The 19,078-nt window shown below is 34.6% G+C and overlaps 1 long non-coding RNA gene across 1 annotated transcript; it reads left to right on the top strand.

The window, feature by feature from the left end:
• The first annotated feature begins 1,350 nt into the window (after positions 1-1,350).
• Positions 1,351-10,700, top strand: LOC125690778 (uncharacterized). The gene is made up of 3 exons (XR_007375789.1): positions 1,351-1,393; positions 4,430-4,560; positions 8,711-10,700. It is a non-coding gene; the product is annotated as an uncharacterized LOC125690778 (long non-coding RNA).
• The last annotated feature ends 8,378 nt before the right edge of the window (positions 10,701-19,078 follow it).

Raw genomic sequence — 19,078 nt, forward strand, 5'->3', positions numbered from 1 at the left:
GCAGCTGATGAAAAGAAGTCCTTAATTTGATGGCTAATGATTTTTTGATATCCTATGAAAACAAAGTTATTTATGAATGACCATGAACATATACTACTGACACATTGCTATGTTATGAATTGCAAAATCTCATTTTTATTCATCACAGAACACAAACAATACTAATTAACAATTTATCAGTTGTGCAGTATTTCAGTTAGTAAGCATCTGGATTGATCTGTTCACTAAAAGCTAAACAGAAAACAAAAAAAAATTCCACAACAAATTAAGTATATTTATTTTCTGAATTGCATAACCAGTTCATTTTTAATTGGAAGATTTTGAATAATAAAACAACAATTAAGTCAAATTGCTATTAAATGTGTGCCTCTTTTATAAGACAGTGACAGAATAAAGAATATTTTGATGTTCAAGAATAGCAATATTTTTAACTTTTGTCTGACAAGCACAGATTTTTTTCTCCACCTCATTATTTAATGTCATGCAATATATAGTTTCTTATTTACATTTAAAAATACGAGATGAAACTTGAATTTAAAATTATCATTTGATCATCACTAGAAAAAAACAAGAGATTCTTCCTAGAATAAACTCCAGGTAGTCATTGTAAGTTGAAAATTTCCTAGAACCAGTAGCTTCAGGTAAAAAAAAAATAATAATGAAAACAACAAAATGTCCACCAACCAAATGAATAAACAAAAGAAAAAAACACAGGTAATTATTCGTATTTTGTACTAAAATAACACTACAAACAGTGGTGTTAAATAAAAATTTAGTGGTGTATATTTTCATGATTTCAAACCATCCCTTCCACAGCAGCAATGATGGCATTTAAACAAATGAATTTATTAATCATAAAATCATAGAATCATAGAATGGGCTAGATTGGAAATGACCTTAAAGATCATCTAGAAATTTCCAAGTTAAATTTGACATTGTGATGTTTCCTGTAGAAAAGTTACTATGATGCATTGTTATAACTACTCCAGCATTAATTTTATGGATGTTTTTCTACCACAGTGTTTTGTGTCTAACAGTTTAGCTCTGTTTCAGACACCCATGAAATGTTTCTTGTTTGTTAATACAGTAAAAAATCCCAGTTACTCATCTTTGAGGAAAAAAAAACAAATGCAGAGTAATAGAAGTGCAGTAAAGAGGCATCAGCTATGTGTATGGGTACTACTGAGTCAGGGCCTGAACATCTGATTGATCACCTGAGGTGAGCCATGAGTCAGCCAGAGGAGCACAGGTGAAGGCAATTCACCTGTGATGCCGGAAGGGGTGGAGCCAGGCTCCAGCCCTCCTAGACCTATTTAAGAGCTGGCTACCAGTAGGGAAGGTTGTTGTCTGGAGATCCCTCCTCCTGGTGTTTTGTGGTGTGCCTAGCATAAGGGTAAGCCTTCCATTTATTCTCTCTTTTTAGCATAGTCCACTTTGCCTAACTCTCTTGTTTATTTTGTGATTGTAACATCTTGATATCCACTGATTATGCAGCTATGCAAGGAAATACCCAATTAAGTAAAAGACTACTCTTCCAGATGAAGCAAGACTGTGGTAGTTGGCTTTTGTCTTTTTTTCTTTCTATTTTCTTTCTCTTTTCCTATATATATATATATATTATTTATATTATATATATTATATATTATATTGTAATATATTATATATATTATATATATAATATATTATTTTTTTTTGTTTTAGCCCAGTAAAGTAACTGTTAACGTGGAACAACTGCTATCTCCAAATGCTCCAATTGTAACATCACCAAAGTTAGAGAAGAGTTATTTGAATAAAACACTGAACTGATGGAAGAGCAAATAAGTTTTCTTACTGAGCCTGTGGAAAACTATGTGTAAATAAACTGTTTTGGGGAAAGTAATGTAGTTAGCATTTAAGAAAATTCTAGGCGAGTTATTAAACAGATATGACAAGTGTAAGTATGAAAAAAATAGTGTAAAGGCGTAGGAGTCTCCTTCACCTTGCATATACTTGCAGTGAAAACAACTTCAAAATATGAGATTTTGCTGCTGGTTAGAAATAATGCTTTTCAAGTAATTCTAGTGCATATCATTAAGGTAGGTAGTTATGAATGGCTTCATTACTTGTAAATAGTATCTTTCAAACAAGTGGCTTTGTGTGAAGAAAAAAACCTCAAATTTACAAAGTTTCATTGTTTTTTCCAAATCCCTAATATACAGGTTTAGTGAGAAATTATGTGAACAGCGAGTATTTTTCCATTAGCAATTTGGATATATTAAGAAAAAAAAAAGAAGCAAAAGGACTGTGGATGAATGAAATGAGTAATTTAAGACATATGAAAAAAAACCCACAATATCTGACTGTGTTTTGATGCATAAAAACAGGTTAAAACCATCAGGCAAGATATTGGTTGTGAATTATTCACTATGTTCTGTTGTCTGTAATTCTTTTTGCATTTAATTACAAGGGCCTACGGATTACTTAGAGGTCCTGTAATGCATGCTCATGACTGCCAAGACCACTAATGGAAATTGCATGCCATCGCTGAGAGAAAAGTATATACTTCAGTAATTACATATGGTACTCTAAATGCAGATGCAAAAGTAATTATCATAAACTGGTACTCTGCATATCGGAATGCTGTATTGTCTCAATATGTTAGCTTTCCCTTCTGAAAACTGCAGGACTCAATGTGTAGTTTTTCTTTCATGAAACAAGATTAAAGGTCTCCAAGTAGCTTCCTTTTATTCTTAGGAAAGAAACAATGTACTATCTAAGTAGTTCCATGGGGAGTGCCGCATTCATTTTTGTACTAGGGAAAAGTGCCACTGGACCGTACTGCTAGAATTATAAGGACAATCACATAATGTTCTCATTTAGTTACTGTTATTTGTCATACTTTCATGATCACTGAAATTTGTATCTCAGAACAAGGAAACTTACATTGAAAAGTGGTTTATTCATGTTCTCCTCCTAAAATTTCAAGAACACTGAAGCCTTGAAACTCTCACCTTGCAAAAAGATGAACAAACATAAACTGCAGGAAGGAATAAATTGTCTGTGTGTCAGATATAAGATTGGCTATCCAGAAGGACTGTGAACTTCAGAAGTAGATTATGCGTTGCTGTAAAATGTGTGGCCTTTAGTAGTGGCAGTGCTCCAAACATGGTTGAAGCATTGTAGAATCTTAGCACTTCTCCAGTATAAAATGTGAAATCCATCAAGTGGAACGTTTTCAGAGATATTTGCTCTTCCTTTCTGATGATGCATCCTTAATGCATTTCCTTGTTGGAGATACACTGACTAACATTTTTAAATCACTCCTACTGCTTAGAGTTAGACCATATATTTTTTTTCCCATTTATTTTGTTCTCTCTGCACTGTCTTGAATCTCAGATTAACCCTTGATGTCTCTCAACTCTTTACCTATCAGCTGTTCACATAAATGAGTTTCAGTGTTTTATTTAGAAACTTTTAAATATCCTTCAAAAAGATATTTTAAGTGTCTGAAATTTTCTCTGATGTTTCTCATTATTGTTTTGAAATTGTAAGCTATGCATAAAAATTCCCTTCTTTGAATTCATAAAGCAGAATAGTTGCAATTTAATTTATCTCATTCTTCAGTTCTGTGTGTCATTTTTGTTGGTTTTTTTATTATTATTATTTGCTTGCTTTTTTGTTTGTTTTGCTTTGGTTTTTGTGTCTTTATGGTGTGCAATTTCTGTTTAGCTGTTCTGGAAGCATAGTAAATTTGTGCATGTCAGGAAATGAGAAAACCACTTTTAGGAGAATAATGATGTGCACTTAGGCCTTATCTTGTAAAATTCTTTATACCGGTGCACAGTTTTATTATAAGAATAGATGTCATTGGTGATATATTGCAATTTGGGATTAGTAGGGCCCTAATCATCAAGTGTTAATGCATTTTAATGTAAACATTTTCGTTTAAACCAGTGGTTCAAAGAGATACTGATGAATCATCATGGGGTTTTTCTCTGTGAAATTTCTTGAAGTTTGCATTTTTTTTTTTTTTTTAGTTTAACCTTGGCTAATTTGTACCTCCATATGCATTTCTTTGTTTATAGTGACTTTTAAACAATTTTTTGCATATTTTTATATGTACTCTCCATAATAAATGTATCTAATTTCATTTAAGTTAAGCAAGACTATGAAATCTCTCAAAAGTTTTTTTTCTCCTATTGGTAATTTTCTATTAGTACTCTGGATTCTTTCTTTTTTGCGACATTTTCCTCTGCAGCAATGTCTGCGAACAGAACTTCAGTTTATAATTAAATGAACCTTCATTAAGACCGCGTAGAAGCTTCAGACATTATACTGGTGTAAAACCTCATCACTGTGGTCTGTGCAGCTTCACTGTTTTGCTTGTACTTCCATTAATTGCAAATCACTACAAAATATTTTTGTCTCTTGTGAATGTTGATGTTTTCAGACTCTGAGCAACGCCTAAGTTGCCTGTGAAGTTGCACAGTTCATCAAATCTTTTCTTCAGCCTCCCACTTTTTGCTGAAATACTTACTGATTCCCAGTTACTTCTGCCTCTGATCAGCTACTTACCAATAGGTAAGTACATCTGATTTGCCTTCTCATCTTTTTTTTTCCTCCTCTCTGAATAGTTTTTAATATTTTCATGCATCCTGAGAGTTTTGAGTACTCTATCCCAGTAGATCTTTAGACAAAAAAAGCCAAAAGAAAAACAAAACAAAAGAAGATCACAACTTTCTCTGAAGTCCCATCTAAAACTTCCAGAAATTCCATTACTCATGAGGTTACAGCATTCCTCAAACTCCTTCACTAAATTTTTGTATCTTCTAATATTGATTTATTAACTTTTTATGAAAATGTAATTACCATTGCATGCTATAGTTATCAGGAAAATAATGCTTTCTCATTAAGCTTAGTTTTTCTCTCTACATATAATTTTTTTTTTCCTTAAATATTTTCTGATTGTAATTGCTGCTTGAGGGCCGAACTCCTGAAAGTGTTTGTTGTACTAAATCTTATTTCTGCTCACATTACCAAGAAACCTTTTCCCTCTGAAGTTCTACTTCTTGTCCTGTATGCTCTTTTAGCAACTCAGTGATCCCTAACTTCACATATCTCTGGATTTTAAAATTTTTAAGCATTGCTTATCTTCAACAGAAACTGTTGAAGTCTCCTACCCATGACAGTTTCTAAATGGAAGGTGTTTCTGTAACAGTTGTCAGGATTATTTACAAGCTGCCCAAAGCAAACCTGTAACCAGAACTAAATAAAAGAAACCTGTTACAAAGAGATTAAGTATTGTAATTAGTCGTGACTGAAATATTAAAAAAAAAGAGACAGAAAAACAGAGCATTTGCCTAAGAATTATTTACCTAATAATTCTGACTGCCAGAAATGATTTTTTGCATGGTATATATAACCTAGAGAAATTGCATCATGCTGAGTCAGAAATAAGCTGTGCTATGCTGAGGGAATTAATTTGCACAATGTTAATGTCAGGTCAGGCACCTTCATGCAGATAGTGCAAAATCATACAGTGCACAAACATGCTTTTTGTTATATCAGTATACTACATTTTTTTTTGTTCACTAGCCATGTGTATTTGGCTTAACTGCAATGTGCTCAGTTATGATACACCTTATCCAGAGGTGAGAGGCACAAATAAGCATTTGTAAAAAGAGATATTTGTTGGAAACTGACAGGCAATGAATGTAGAAAAGGAAAGGCACATTTCTGTACACAACAAATAATTAACAAAGAAAATTCGTTGCTGTTAGCACTACTAATTGAAAAAAAGTTTTTGCCAGGCATTTCATGTTTGTACAAGAATGAATAGCATCTGCTCTTACTTTAGCAAATAATAACAGTGAACATTCCTAGTATTAACAAAATAAACAGAATACCATCTGGATAGTACATAGTTAATATTTTGGGGCTCAGGACTTTTTTCCGAACTATTCCATTGAGGTTTTTTGTTTTTTAATGATATCAATTAATTTTTCGTGATGTTATTTTTAAAAAAGATTAAAAACATCGTAATACTGAATAAGATACCGTATGTAAATGGTATCTACTCTGCAGAACTCTCTGTATGGGGAAATAATAAATGCATCTGAAATATAAGCGTAGAAGAAAAAGGATTTTAACATTAGTGACAGAGTGGAGAGACTTAAAGTAAAAGGAAACACGAAAATCTTTGGATATCCAAACTTGAAAAGAATGTAATTAGCTCAAACCATGATAAGGAAAGAAATTTAAGGTGAGGATCCATATTTTCATCCTTTAATCATCTAGGTATGAAATATGCTTTGCAAATTTTTATACTTTTATTTATGGAAGAGAGAAAGAAAAAGGAGAAATTTTTATTAATTATTAGATAAAGCCAAAAGCCTTAATAACACTCCGACCTTTTCCCTTTCTCCTTCCAAGAAATACCAGGTGGAACAGAGCCTCTTAAAGCTTAGTGCTGCTTGTAATAGTAGCAAAGCTCTTAGCATTGTCTTAACACTTCTGCTCCAGACTTATGGAATAACTGTCATGTCCATACTTTGAGACAACTTCAGATCAATGTTGTTAGAGCAGGATAAAACGTAAAATGATTTACAAAGGAGAATAATAACATTTTTGCTGTTTTGTCAAATCTTGCACCGAGCTTGCTTTACTTTTCTCCCTTAACCTTTGGGCATAGGTGACAATGTCACTGGCAGTTAAAGCAGAGCACTTTGACATAGCTGACCTCAAATTTACTTAATGCTAGATCAGGCTGAAAAGTGTACAAAGGCCAATATGTCTGAGAATAAAAGTATGTGTGTGTGACTGCTGACCAATATTATCCTATTCCCAGGACACTTGTTACTGAGTGCTAATGTCAGAATGTCAACAAAGGGGTTTTTAAAATACTTTAAGTATTTCTGAGCATATGTTTTTAAAGTGGCTTATCCTCCATTGTAGGTTGTTTTTGTTTTTTTTACTTTATTCCTTAGGCGTATTTGTTTCATGATACTTTACAACTGGTTTAAAATTTAGAAAAATAATTTAAAAAAATAACACTTTCCTGTACATGGCTTTATTAATCTTATTTTTTAACACAGTATTATATTTCGTCATTTAAAATTTATATACTGTGTAGATCAATTTTGTTGACACCAGTTGAGGGTTCAGTAAAACTATTCCTGGTAGGGGTTTAGGTCTTATTAACAGAGATTAATAAATATAAATACATGTAGAGGAATGCGAAATGATAGAAGAGAAGCAATCTGTACACAACACCACTTTGAATACAGCTAAAAAATAACATGGCATATATGATTTCATTATGATAAAATATTGTTTTAAATATGATTAAATACATTTATGTATAAATTCAAATTCTTTCAAGTCTACACATTAATACAGAATTTGTATAAGCATGCTTGGAAACAATACTAAATGAGTTTTCATATCTGTCAGGGTTTTTTTTGTTTGTTTGTTGATGCTTCAGGCTTCTCCTTCCTAAATGTTTTCCTTTGTATCTTGAGTTAACCTAGCAGAATATTTTTATTTTCTAAATTTGTCTCGGGAGCAACCAGTACCAGAACAGAAGACCAACTTTTCTGAAATTTCCTTTGAAGTAGGAATTTCTACCAATCTGTTCTTTGAAACAGGCAAATGTTTTCTTAATAACACAAAGCCTTTTCATTTCTCAGAATGTTGCAAGAAGTAAAATATTAAAATACACCATAACCATTAATATACAAAATTAGCATCTATATGAAAAATACAAGGGCTGCTCAAAAGTAATGCCTCCTATTTTATTATGTTGGCCCACAACATTAGAAGTGGATATTGGTGGTATGGCAGAAGAGGCTGAACCTTCTCACTAATACTCTATTACATTTTGTTGCTGTATGACAGATGGCAACAGAGGGGCAATCTGACAAAATGGCATCCGATATGGTAGTGCATATGAAGCAAAAGTGTGTCATTGAATTCCTTCATGCAGGAAAAAATGGTACCCACTGACATTCATTGATGCTTGCTGAACATTTATGGAGACCAAACAGCAGATGTGAAGTAAATGAGGCAATGGGTGTTGCATTTCAGCTATGGAGATCACATACACCTGTGAAAGGGTTTACAAGCACTGTGTGCTGACTCTTGACCATTGCTGAGAAAAATGCATAGCTAATAGTACTGACTATGCTGAAAAGCATAGTTTTGTAGCTGAGAATGTGCTCTATCAGATAGTGTTATTGTGCTATTTGTAGCTGTAGTAGTTTCCATGGAAACAGATAGGGAACATTATTTATGGAGTGACCTATGTACTTTTTCTTGCACCAGAGAATTTTTGGGGAGTAATGAGTTCTCTTGAAAGTAATTTCTGCCACAAGGAACATCTTTCTTTTTTTTTCCTGTTAACTTTATCAAGCTTTTACTTATTTTTAACATCAGGGATCTAAACACTCCAGAGGAACACAGGTCTAAAAATTGTCTAATTTTGAATTATAGCTTCTTGGCTAAATGTTTTTACTGTGCTGGTATGCATCTGTCAGACACTACCTCCAGCAGAATTGGAATCATATGATTAATGTAACCAGCTCCAAGTTCTTCCTAGAGCATGGGGGTGCAAAGATCTGGTTATTTGTGATTTATTTACTCTCAGTGCTGTGACAGTATAGTAGGAGCTAAGGATATACTAAAACACTAAGACCTTTGAAAAACTTTTAATATGACCTTTCTTCTTTCCCAGCCACACACCAACACAGCTAAAGAAGCAATGCATGTAGGATTACGGATGCTGGAACCTTAAAATGCTGCTGATAAAAAAAAAAAAACTTTGTAAAGAATGTTGCAGTGGTTTTTCAGCACTTGTTGAGAAAAATTGTTTGGGTGGTATTTTCCATATGGAGGAATGTGGAGATTAAAGATTTAAGTTAATCCTTTCAGATGAGAATTCATTTCCCCTCTTCATTTCCCATTAAAAATCATTGGACTCTGTTTTCCTCTGTGACTGTGGGAAGTATCAGTGTTCACAGCTATTACATTAAGTTTTCTGTTCTGTGCCTTTTTTGTTTGTTTAGATATTTTCTGTTGAATAACACTTTTGTCCTTATTGGAAAGAAAAGAAATTTTGAAAAGCTTACTTTCTATGCCTCTAGTATCCATAAATCAGAGAAGCTGGTAAGTTTTTTTCCATGCTATTAAAAAAAGACCTTTCTCCTCAAATGCCAATTTCTCAGTTTGTGGTAGATTATTCTATATGTATATATTTAACAGTGTATTTCTCAATGGAAAAAGGCCTCCAATCTCCTGCAGATATCACTAGTACAAATCCAGAAAGAGAGGACTATGTATCCTATACGACTTGGTTGATAATACAGAATTAATCATTACTCTCCTTTTCTCTTTTATAAAATAATTTTCATTGAGAATGAAAAGTTCCTCATAAAAGAAATGTTACTTACAAAAGGAATGAGAAATTTTTGGGAAAATGTGCTGTTGAAATAGGAAAGTACAAAAACTGCTCTGAAAGTAATGCTTCTTATTTTATCATGTTGGCCCTCAGCATCAGAGGCAGACACTTGTGGTATGGCAATTAAGGTTGCCATACCAGCAGTATACCACTATGTTTTGTTGCTGTGTGACAGATGGCAGCACAGAGGCAGTACGACAGAATGGTCTCTGACATGAAAACGCATATGAAAGCAAAAAGTGTGTCACTTAATTCCTCCATGCGGAAACAATGGCACCCACTGATGTTCACTGATGCTTGCTGAACATATATGGAGTCCAAATAGTGGATGTGAGCACAGTGAGGCACTGGGTGGTGTGTTTCAGCAGTGGTGACAGCAATGTGAAAGGCAAGCATGTTCTGGACATGGTTGAGTGGGGTCTTGCAGCCAGCCAGTATCAACTCACGCCAACTGATCAATAAATAAAAAAGAAAATCTAGATAACCAATGCATATTGTAATGTCTGTGCTCTAGAAATCTGACATGATATCAGAGTGTCTCATCTTCTGAATCCTTTCTTCATGTATCTGAGTGAGACACTGGAAAGAATATGAACACAGTGCTCCTGTTGTTTTCTCCTCCCGGTAGTCATCTCAGGATTCTGTAGAATGCAAACATCCAATACATGAAAGAAAGCCAAGCACGATGATGTCTGTGAAAGATGCAAAAGCTAACTAAAGGAATTGAAAGCCAGACTGGCTTTGCTTAGATTTCTTAGTATCTTTTTCTGAAGTTTGTTAATCACTTACTGCCAATGGTATTTCTGCTACAAGAAGAAATGTAAACTTAACAAATTGAAAGAGAATTGTTCTCTTACAAGTGAGCTTATGTGTTTTGAATTATTCTACATAAATGGCTATCAGTATAGTCCAAATTGAAATGACCTTTGCTTTCATGATGTTCATCTACAAAACACATGTGGAATGATGAAGATTACACTTCAATTATGTTTTACAATGTTGATCATGAAAACTTTATTGTAATTGTTATGTCGGATGATTTCCAAGAATGTGATTCTGACTCAGGACAATGATGCCAGCTGCAGAAAGCCAGAACCCTGCCAAAAATGTCACTTTGCATTTCTTTTCTAAAATTTGGGTTCTTGCATCCTGATAGCTTCATGTCAGCAGGCCTAGCACAGGAGCATGCCTTTCCACATTAGCTGTTATGAAATTGGTTGAATGAGGACGAATTTCATTTATTTATTTTTGTCTGGAACAGTTAAAATTACACTATAAAAGAACAAAAGGTGAAAACAATTCAATTTTAGCTAGTCCTTATGGGGACTTCATGGTGGCTTCTAGATAAATCAGGTGAAGCAATATGAAAAATAGCATTAGAAAACATTATAATCTTTAGCTAAATTAATTTGTCTGAATACTTAGATTTTTTTTAACATCATAAATGAAATATATAGCATGCTTCCACCCCCCATCCCTGTTTGTTGGTTTTTTTTGTCTTAGTTTTGATTTTCTCTCTCCTACTTGCAGAAATAAACCCCCAAAACAGTTTAGTCTGAATTTCTTCAGTTTCATTACAAAAGTTTTGTGCAGATGTAGCTAAAATCTTTGTTTTTGAACTATAATGATTAATGTCCTGAGCCAGAAAGAGAGGAGACCTGAGCCAGAAAGAGAAGAGAGCAGAAAGCTCAAACAAATGGGACACATAAAATTGAACACCACTCCAGTCCCAAATCTGCTGAAAGAGTCTTTTCACAGTTTGATGTTGTTTCATATTCTTCCTCCATTTTTTAAACTTTAGAAACTGATAATACTTCATTTTCTCATCCATGGAAAATTCTTCCCTCTGTATCTCATATATTTGTGGTTGAAAGACTTTTTTTCTATTCTCTCTGTGCTTTTTCTTAATCTCTGTCTTATAACAGAATGCCAGCTACCAGAGAATCCTTTAGTGTGAGTTAGAATTGAAGAATATTATTCCTGAATTAAAATTCTAATTTTAGAATGCGTCCTATCAATGATCAGTTTTTACATACTGACATGGGGATGGGAAGATAAAGGGACTTACAATTTTGTTGTCTGTGATGATAGAGAAATATTTAAGAAGTTCAATTTGGCTGAAATCTGGCTTGTTTTAAAATCACTGTGCTTACTGACTGATAAAATGGTGTCAAGAAACAAACAAAACCCTAGGGTACTGGATATAGTAGATATAGTAATACAGGCCAAGCACAAGACTTTGGTCTGAACATCTCACTCATTAGTCATTAGACTGGATGCCAGAGACAAAGATGTAATAGCAGCAAGTTGTTCTCATGTTTAAAAAATAAATTATCTACATTCTATATGGAATGAAACAAAATGGAAGAATTATTGAAAAATGTAATAACATCCACCTACTCCATCCATCTACTATGATGTATAAATCATACACAGTTCAGCAATGAGTACATGAGCCCACACTGAAGCTGCTAGTGGAAAAATTGTGTTTATCTACAGGTATTAAGATCTATTAGGACACCATGGGTATTTTCTATATGGATATAAGTAATACTGCAGGGAGTACTGGTGCACGTCAGGTCAGTAGCCATTATATTAGTAAAAATCAGCTAAAATAAAAATATACTATTCTAAGGAAATTTGAAAGAAAACAAAACACAAAAAACAAAACCACATCACTTTATCAATTAAAATTGTATGTTCAAATAGGAAATTTGGCTGTTTGCATCAAAGGCCACTGAGACAAATGGTGCAGATTTTCAGGAAGAGGAGGGATGTTTCCATTGGCTAATTAAAACAGTGGTGGTATAATAGTTCACTTTTCTCCTTTGAGAGGACACATGCTTTCCATGCCCCTCTTTAACCTTCCCACTCTCTTCTTGCCTGAAGTGCCAGATTGCTAATGAGCTTAGAGGCTGGTCAATGTCCAGCTGATGCACCTGCATTTGGTTTGGACTGTTTAAAAGTTAAATGACTCCTTTAAAAAAGACTGATTTCTGTGTTTTGATGTAGAAAGCACTTTTCTGGAAGGTCAGAGAGATTGTTACTCACAACTGTTCCAAATGACGATGAAACTGTATCTGGTTGGTCTTATACCTCTGAGGAGCGTGCCCACCCACCAGGCTATACAGTAACCATACAGACAAGGAATTACTTCAAACGCTGCACAAGAAGGGATTTAGCAGAAGATGCTTCTGTGAAAATAACCTATTGATATTAAAGTTAATAGGATCAAAGAAATGCTAATCCTCCTACCTGGCACGAAGGCTGACCCATAGATGCAGTTTCAAAGCAAGAAGGGATTGTAGAAAGCTGGTCAGAAGGAAGAACAAGACTGCAGTCCACTGAAGCATTGCTGAAGAGAGAAATGTAAATCTGCCCAGAGTGAATAGAAAAGGTTACAGTAAGCAGAGATCTTCATGTCCATGGCCAGCAGAGTGTACCAGAGTTTTTATTTGGCAGTTTTATTTTTATTTGCATTTGTTAATTAGACGTACATAAGTTTTGGCAGCAAAGATGAAGGTACATAGGACTTTCCATAGCAATGAAGAAGTTATACACTGTGCATGTGAATTATTGTATTAAACACAAAACAAAATAAAAGAGAACAGAAATAAACTTTGCATAATCTTTGATAATTTAAGCTCTTATTTTTTTTTCCCCAATACTTTGTTGAAATGTAAAATATACATTACAGTGCATTTCCAATATTCTCTGTGGCCATGAGCAAGCAAAAAAGTAGTATATAGGTGGATAAGTAGGATAAAAAAAAGTTCTTTAAGCCACCTTTGTGATCAATTACAGTACACTTCATTCAGTTAACTTTTCAGTTATCAAGAAGGCTATTTTCCCAAGCTTGCCATGTAACTCAAATGATTAATTTTCAGTACAATACATTAATTCGCAATAAGTTTGTGATTTGAATTAATGGGAAACATGAAATAACAGCAATACTGTTTGCTTCCTTAGCTGTTTCACTGCTTTACTTGTGCACACTTCTATTGCATTTACATATTAAGAAAGGGAAACTTCAGTGGGAGGAAGACAGTTTCTGAGCAAAACAAGAGAAAAGATGAAAAATGAGAAGTGAACTTCTGTGCAGGAACTAAGCAACCTCAAGAACTGCCCCTGCTCAAGGGGAGATTCTGGTGCATGGGCAGCCTCTTGCAAAGGAAGCACTCAAAGAGGATTCTTAAGATGCTTGCTATTTATAGGATAAGGTGATTGACATAGTCATACAATGTTTGCACCTCATTATATGCACTAGGCTTTTGATGTAAGACCAGGCTGGGTGGGGGGCAAGGAGTGCACCAGCACAGCGGGTTAAGGGCTTATCAACAGAAAAAAAGGGAAAATGTGCATTGTGCCATGGTGACTGCATGCATGAAACAAAGTTTATCAAAGATCAAAAGTTTATCAAATGTTTCTCCACATACAGTCACTGAACTGTTCTCAGCTGCACTGTGAAGCACAGTTCACTCCTGCATCCCAGCTAGACTTGGTCTGGTGCTTATGGCTCATTCCAAGTGTGCTTGCAGTAGCTTCCTCCTCAAAGGTAAGCAGTGGCATGTTTAGAGGGTGCTGTTTGCTGCTCAAAGCTTACACTCCCTTTGAGACATGGAGTTCCTTCTAAGGCGACCAGAAGAGCAGTGACCCTTCTGCTGCCATAAATCCTTTTCCTGTAGTTTAGTACTGAGCATGGGTGACTGGTCCTACCAGAGCTGGAATGCAGAGGAAGATTCCAGCTAGCTAAAATTCCTCTTGCAGAAGAGTGCAACAAATTCTCTTCTACTGACTAAGCATAATTTTCATAGTTTAGGAGGACATTATGAAATACCTAGCTAAGCAGCATATTTATTATTTACAAAAAAATGGATTTACCATTTCTGCATTGTAGAAAATAGGCAAAGATAATTATGTACTGCAGTTGTTTAAGAAGATCGTAATTGTTAATGATATTTCTTTTAACTTCTCACCACCCCAAGTCTGTTGACTGTATCCAGGGCCACAATCTGGCATACACTTTTGTGTAAGTTTGCTCTGTTTGTGATCTAGTCTTCTATGAATATCTGTCATTAATTTAAGCAAAAATTTTGTTCTCAAGAGCTACTGAATGTACTCTGCCTTGAGAAAGGATTACATATAAAGATCAAGTGTGTTCTCTATATGCTGTCAAACAGGGAGGTTCCTTAAACTGCCTAACTCTATTACTTATTTTTGGAACTGGAATAGGGTAGATTTAGACTACATATTAAGAAATTCTTTACTGTGAGGGCAGTGAGACACTGGAGCAAGTTGCCCAGAGAGGCTGTGGATGCTCCACCCTGGAAGCATTCAAGGCCAGGTTGGATGGGGCTTTGAGCAAACTGGTCTAATGGCAGGTGTCCTTGACTATAGAATAGGAGTTGGAACTAGATGATCTTAAAGGTTTCTTCCAACTTAAACCATTCTGTGATTCTATAATTCTTTGATTTGGTTGATGAGATATAGACAATATTCTTCAAATTTTATTTTAAATTCATGATTCTGTAATTATGTAATTTGTCTCCATTTATTAAGTTTCCTCACAGATACACTACATCCTGTAGAAATAATAACCTGTAAATACAGGTTGCCATATGTAGTACAGAAAATGTCACAATTGCGTTAATTACTTCACTGTTGAAGTGAAGCAATTTGAGGACTTTCTTACCTCATTATTTTTAAAGTAGGCTTTTAATACTTTCCTTTTTCTGATAAGAAGAGAAAGAAGTATAAAGGAAAACCAGACATATCAGTAAAGTTGATTCAATGGAAGCTCTAGAGTGGAATTGGAGTCATGGAAAGGTTCTCATGCCTTTAAAGGCCAATTGAGTAAGACAATTATCTCTCATGATCCTGGGTCTCTGAATATAACTTTGGAAGAAAACATTGCTGTTTAAGTTTTTTGTATTTTATTTTTGGGGAAATGAATCTATTTTCACTTTTATTCAGAAAAAAAAAACCTTCACATTTTAAGTTGGATTTGCTCCTGTAGCAGTACATGCAAAATGCAATGCAGATACTTCTTGTTACTGTCTTTTAATTCAGAATCCCAAGCTTGTTTTTAATCTGTTCAGATGTGGGACTATCTAAAATATACATCCAAAATATACATTTCTGAGGATTATTCTAGCCCTTGTAGTAAGACCCAGGGTGAAAACTTAGCCAACGTAACTCACCATAGTCAGAACCACAATCTACTCTTTTTTAGCAGTGTAGGGGAAGAGATATCTCTGCTTCTTGTTATAAATTAACCTTTATCATACTTTAATTTTCCTGGCATGCCTGCCTCCAACGAAACACACAAGATAGATAGTAAAGAATGTGCTGTGCAGCCCTAGCATGAAAATAAAGAGCTCTTGGTATTTATTACCTTTCACACTGCGGTAGCTGGGAAAAGACAACATCTGCTTCTAAGCTCTCATTAACTGCATTTTCACTTGTGCTCTGTATTTTTGTATATAGAGAAATGATAGGTGGCCTGTAATTGCAACCTGCTCAGATCAAGTAAGTCAAATGCTAAGGTCAAAGCCCTCATTTTTTCCTGTTTCTGCAGACATCCTCATGATAAACAGCAGAAGCATTCTCAATGCTTTGTCAGTTTTCTTGCTGCCTGTCATTCAGGAGCCCAGTGACTGCTGCAGCAGTGCAGTCTTGGAAACTGGTGCATACTCACAGGAAAAAAGCAGCAAACTAAAACATTGCGTAATTCATTTGTTACTTGCTGCTTGCTAAAGGAATACAATGATGACTGATGTAAAAAGACCTGATATTCTGTGTATTTCTTATTTATTCCTTTATGTAAACACAGGTACTCCTCTACTGCCAGCACTCAAAGGGTGAGAACAAGCACAAGACAAATAAAATCCAAATAGCTTATCTCTGTGCTGGTGTACCTTTAACCCTTACTCAGTACAGATTTTAATCACTCGCAATGGGAGAGTTTTAAATACATGTGCTTAATGAAGTTAAAAAAAAAGTGTTGCACTCTTGACTTTTTAAATTCAGATGAGGAATCCAGTTGCTGTCAGCACATAGTATTTCTGTAACAATGGAAAAGAAAATGATGTGCAATATGGGAACAGGAGGAAAATGGCTTAGAAAACAAGGAGTCTTGATCTAAAATAGCCTCATGACATTAGAGTTTTTTTCCCTGGTATTTGCTTTTCCCATCTAAGGCCTAGGTGCATTTCAGGAGGCCAGGGTTGAATAAATTATGCATTTTATTAGAGGAGTTCACCTGGTCTTGATTCCATGTAACATTCACAGCACTGTTTCAGGAAGCTGTAGCAAAAGGAGGCTGGGGAAGCTTCAGGTTTCCATTCTGCCTTCTGTTACCATTTCTCATTCACCATTTTAGCTTTGTAGACCTGATTGTTTCCTCTCTTCATCACTCTTCCCATCATGAATCTGTAGAAGGAGGCTCTCTGGAGGCAGAAAAGACTTCTTTGACTACTACTGTGGTGACATATACTGGTTTGTTAATGGAAACCTGTTGTCAGTTCTGAGCAATAGGCTATACAGAGTGGCAGAAGAGGGTGCCCCATGGAAAAAGAAACTACTTAGTTTATTGAAAAATGACTGTTTTTCTCTGACTACCTTCAGTGTATTATTGTTCTTTCATATACCTGTTGTTCATATACCAATGATTAGATGCAAGATATTGCTTATCAACTGTCTCTTCTGCAAAGTTTGTAATATTTAATATAATAAGCTTTTGCCTAGTGATATTGATCCACGATTGAGTGTACATTTTACTCCTAAATACTTATTTACAATAAAATACAGGAAGAAAAAAGTGATGGGGGGGAAGGAAAAAAACAACACTCAAATGTGACAGGCAAACAAAACGATAGAGACAGACTCGCATATTGAATTGTAAAACATCATTCTATTTCAAGTTATATCTTTTTTCTACCATTGAGGAAGAATGAAATTTTAGGTAAGAGGTTCTACTGGTTAGAATTTCCTAATTCTCAAATTTACAGGAAAGTACTCAAAGCATTTTATAGTGACCTTCTCAGAATTTAGAATAAAAGATTATTTAAATCTGTTATTTTTCTTTCTGCAAGGCAAATGTGCTTCCAATTGGAGTAAGAGATGGAACAGAAGACCAGTGTCTGAGGGTAAGGCCTTGCAGTGGTCAAGACACAACATACAGCACCTCTTAGCAGGTTGATCAGAGAAGGTTACTCAGAGGATGTAAAAGCATAAGTGGTTTAAAACTCTCTAGAGTGTAAACCTTCTCTTGGGTTAGGTGTGAGTGTGAGAATTATTTCTTATTATCATTTTTCCCTACAATGTGATTTTGGATATGTTTCAGACTCAGGTCTGGCACTGTATCTTCTGACACGATGCTGAAAAACAAGTTTGCATTGTATGAAGAAGAAACTGTCAACATCTGTTGAAATTCCTGTAGCAAACACCTGAGAGTAAAAAAATTAGTCCTTGTCAATGTTAGAAAATTTTCCAAAGTCAGTCTAAACTAGCACTGGGACTATCAGCCTCAATTTTTATTTATGACAGCATCCTTGCAATTACTGTGTTTATATTTGCTCATATTCTTTCCAAGCTTCCAGATAATCTCTTAGATTTTAACTAAGAAAAGTTAAAATTAGAATGCAAAGTTGAGTCAAAGCTGAAAATTAAAAATTTAGACTAATACAAAATATAGAATAGTAAGTCTAGCATTATTATCAATTGAAAGACTATTGAAGATTGTGTTTCTTTTCTTGATTTATTCTTATCAAATATATTTTCTAAATGAATTTGACATGTCAGGAATCAGAAAAAAATTGTCATGAGGAGTCTCAATTTTAGGACAAATGCCAGTGAAAGATAAAGTACTACTGTTTGCAAAAACTTCCTTTCATGTTTCTCTCTTTCAGTTAGTAAATGCCAATATTACAATTCTTGCAGGTGTGTGCATGCTTTTGTCTATCAAAACAAAGGTATACATAGACTGATGGTTCTGAATTGAGCCTTATATAGGATTGCAATAAATTACATATTTAATGAAAACACAGATTCTAAAATTAGAAAATTGCTTAAGTATTGAAAGAAAATTTTGGCTACAAATTTCAACTTCACTGGAAAATTAACATTTAAATTAATAACAAAGTTACTGCCAGAAGCACTTGTGAGGGCAGCTTGTTGGATTAGTCAGTAGCACATAATTAGACATAGTTATTTTGAAGGATATCTAGATTCAGCAGCACCTGAATGGGAGCTTATTTGCCCTCTTTATCTGCTACGCTTTGAAAACAAAGATAACTTTTGTATGTAAGGCATAGTTGCTCTTAACTCAGAGCTGCAGGCTATGCTAAGAACTGATACGTATGCAGAAGGGAGAAGTGATGGCTTTACAATTAAAAACATTTATTCAGAGTCTAAACCTGAAACTAAAAATCTGTGATGCTTGTAAATCACTGAGCAAAATAAAGATCTAAAGTGAGACTCTGCATATTGTAAACATTAGGGGAATTTAGAGTCATAATCATCTGCAAATGATTATGAAAATATATTTTTCTTCCCTGAGTCATTTGTGCTGCCTCGAGATGAAAAAGGACACTACTACTGTTGACATTATAAATATACATCAGAAGACTGGCAGTTCCTTCTTAC

The sequence above is a fragment of the Lagopus muta genome, chromosome 3, assembly GCF_023343835.1.
Source record: "Lagopus muta isolate bLagMut1 chromosome 3, bLagMut1 primary, whole genome shotgun sequence".
Taxonomy (NCBI): Eukaryota; Metazoa; Chordata; class Aves; order Galliformes; family Phasianidae; genus Lagopus; species Lagopus muta.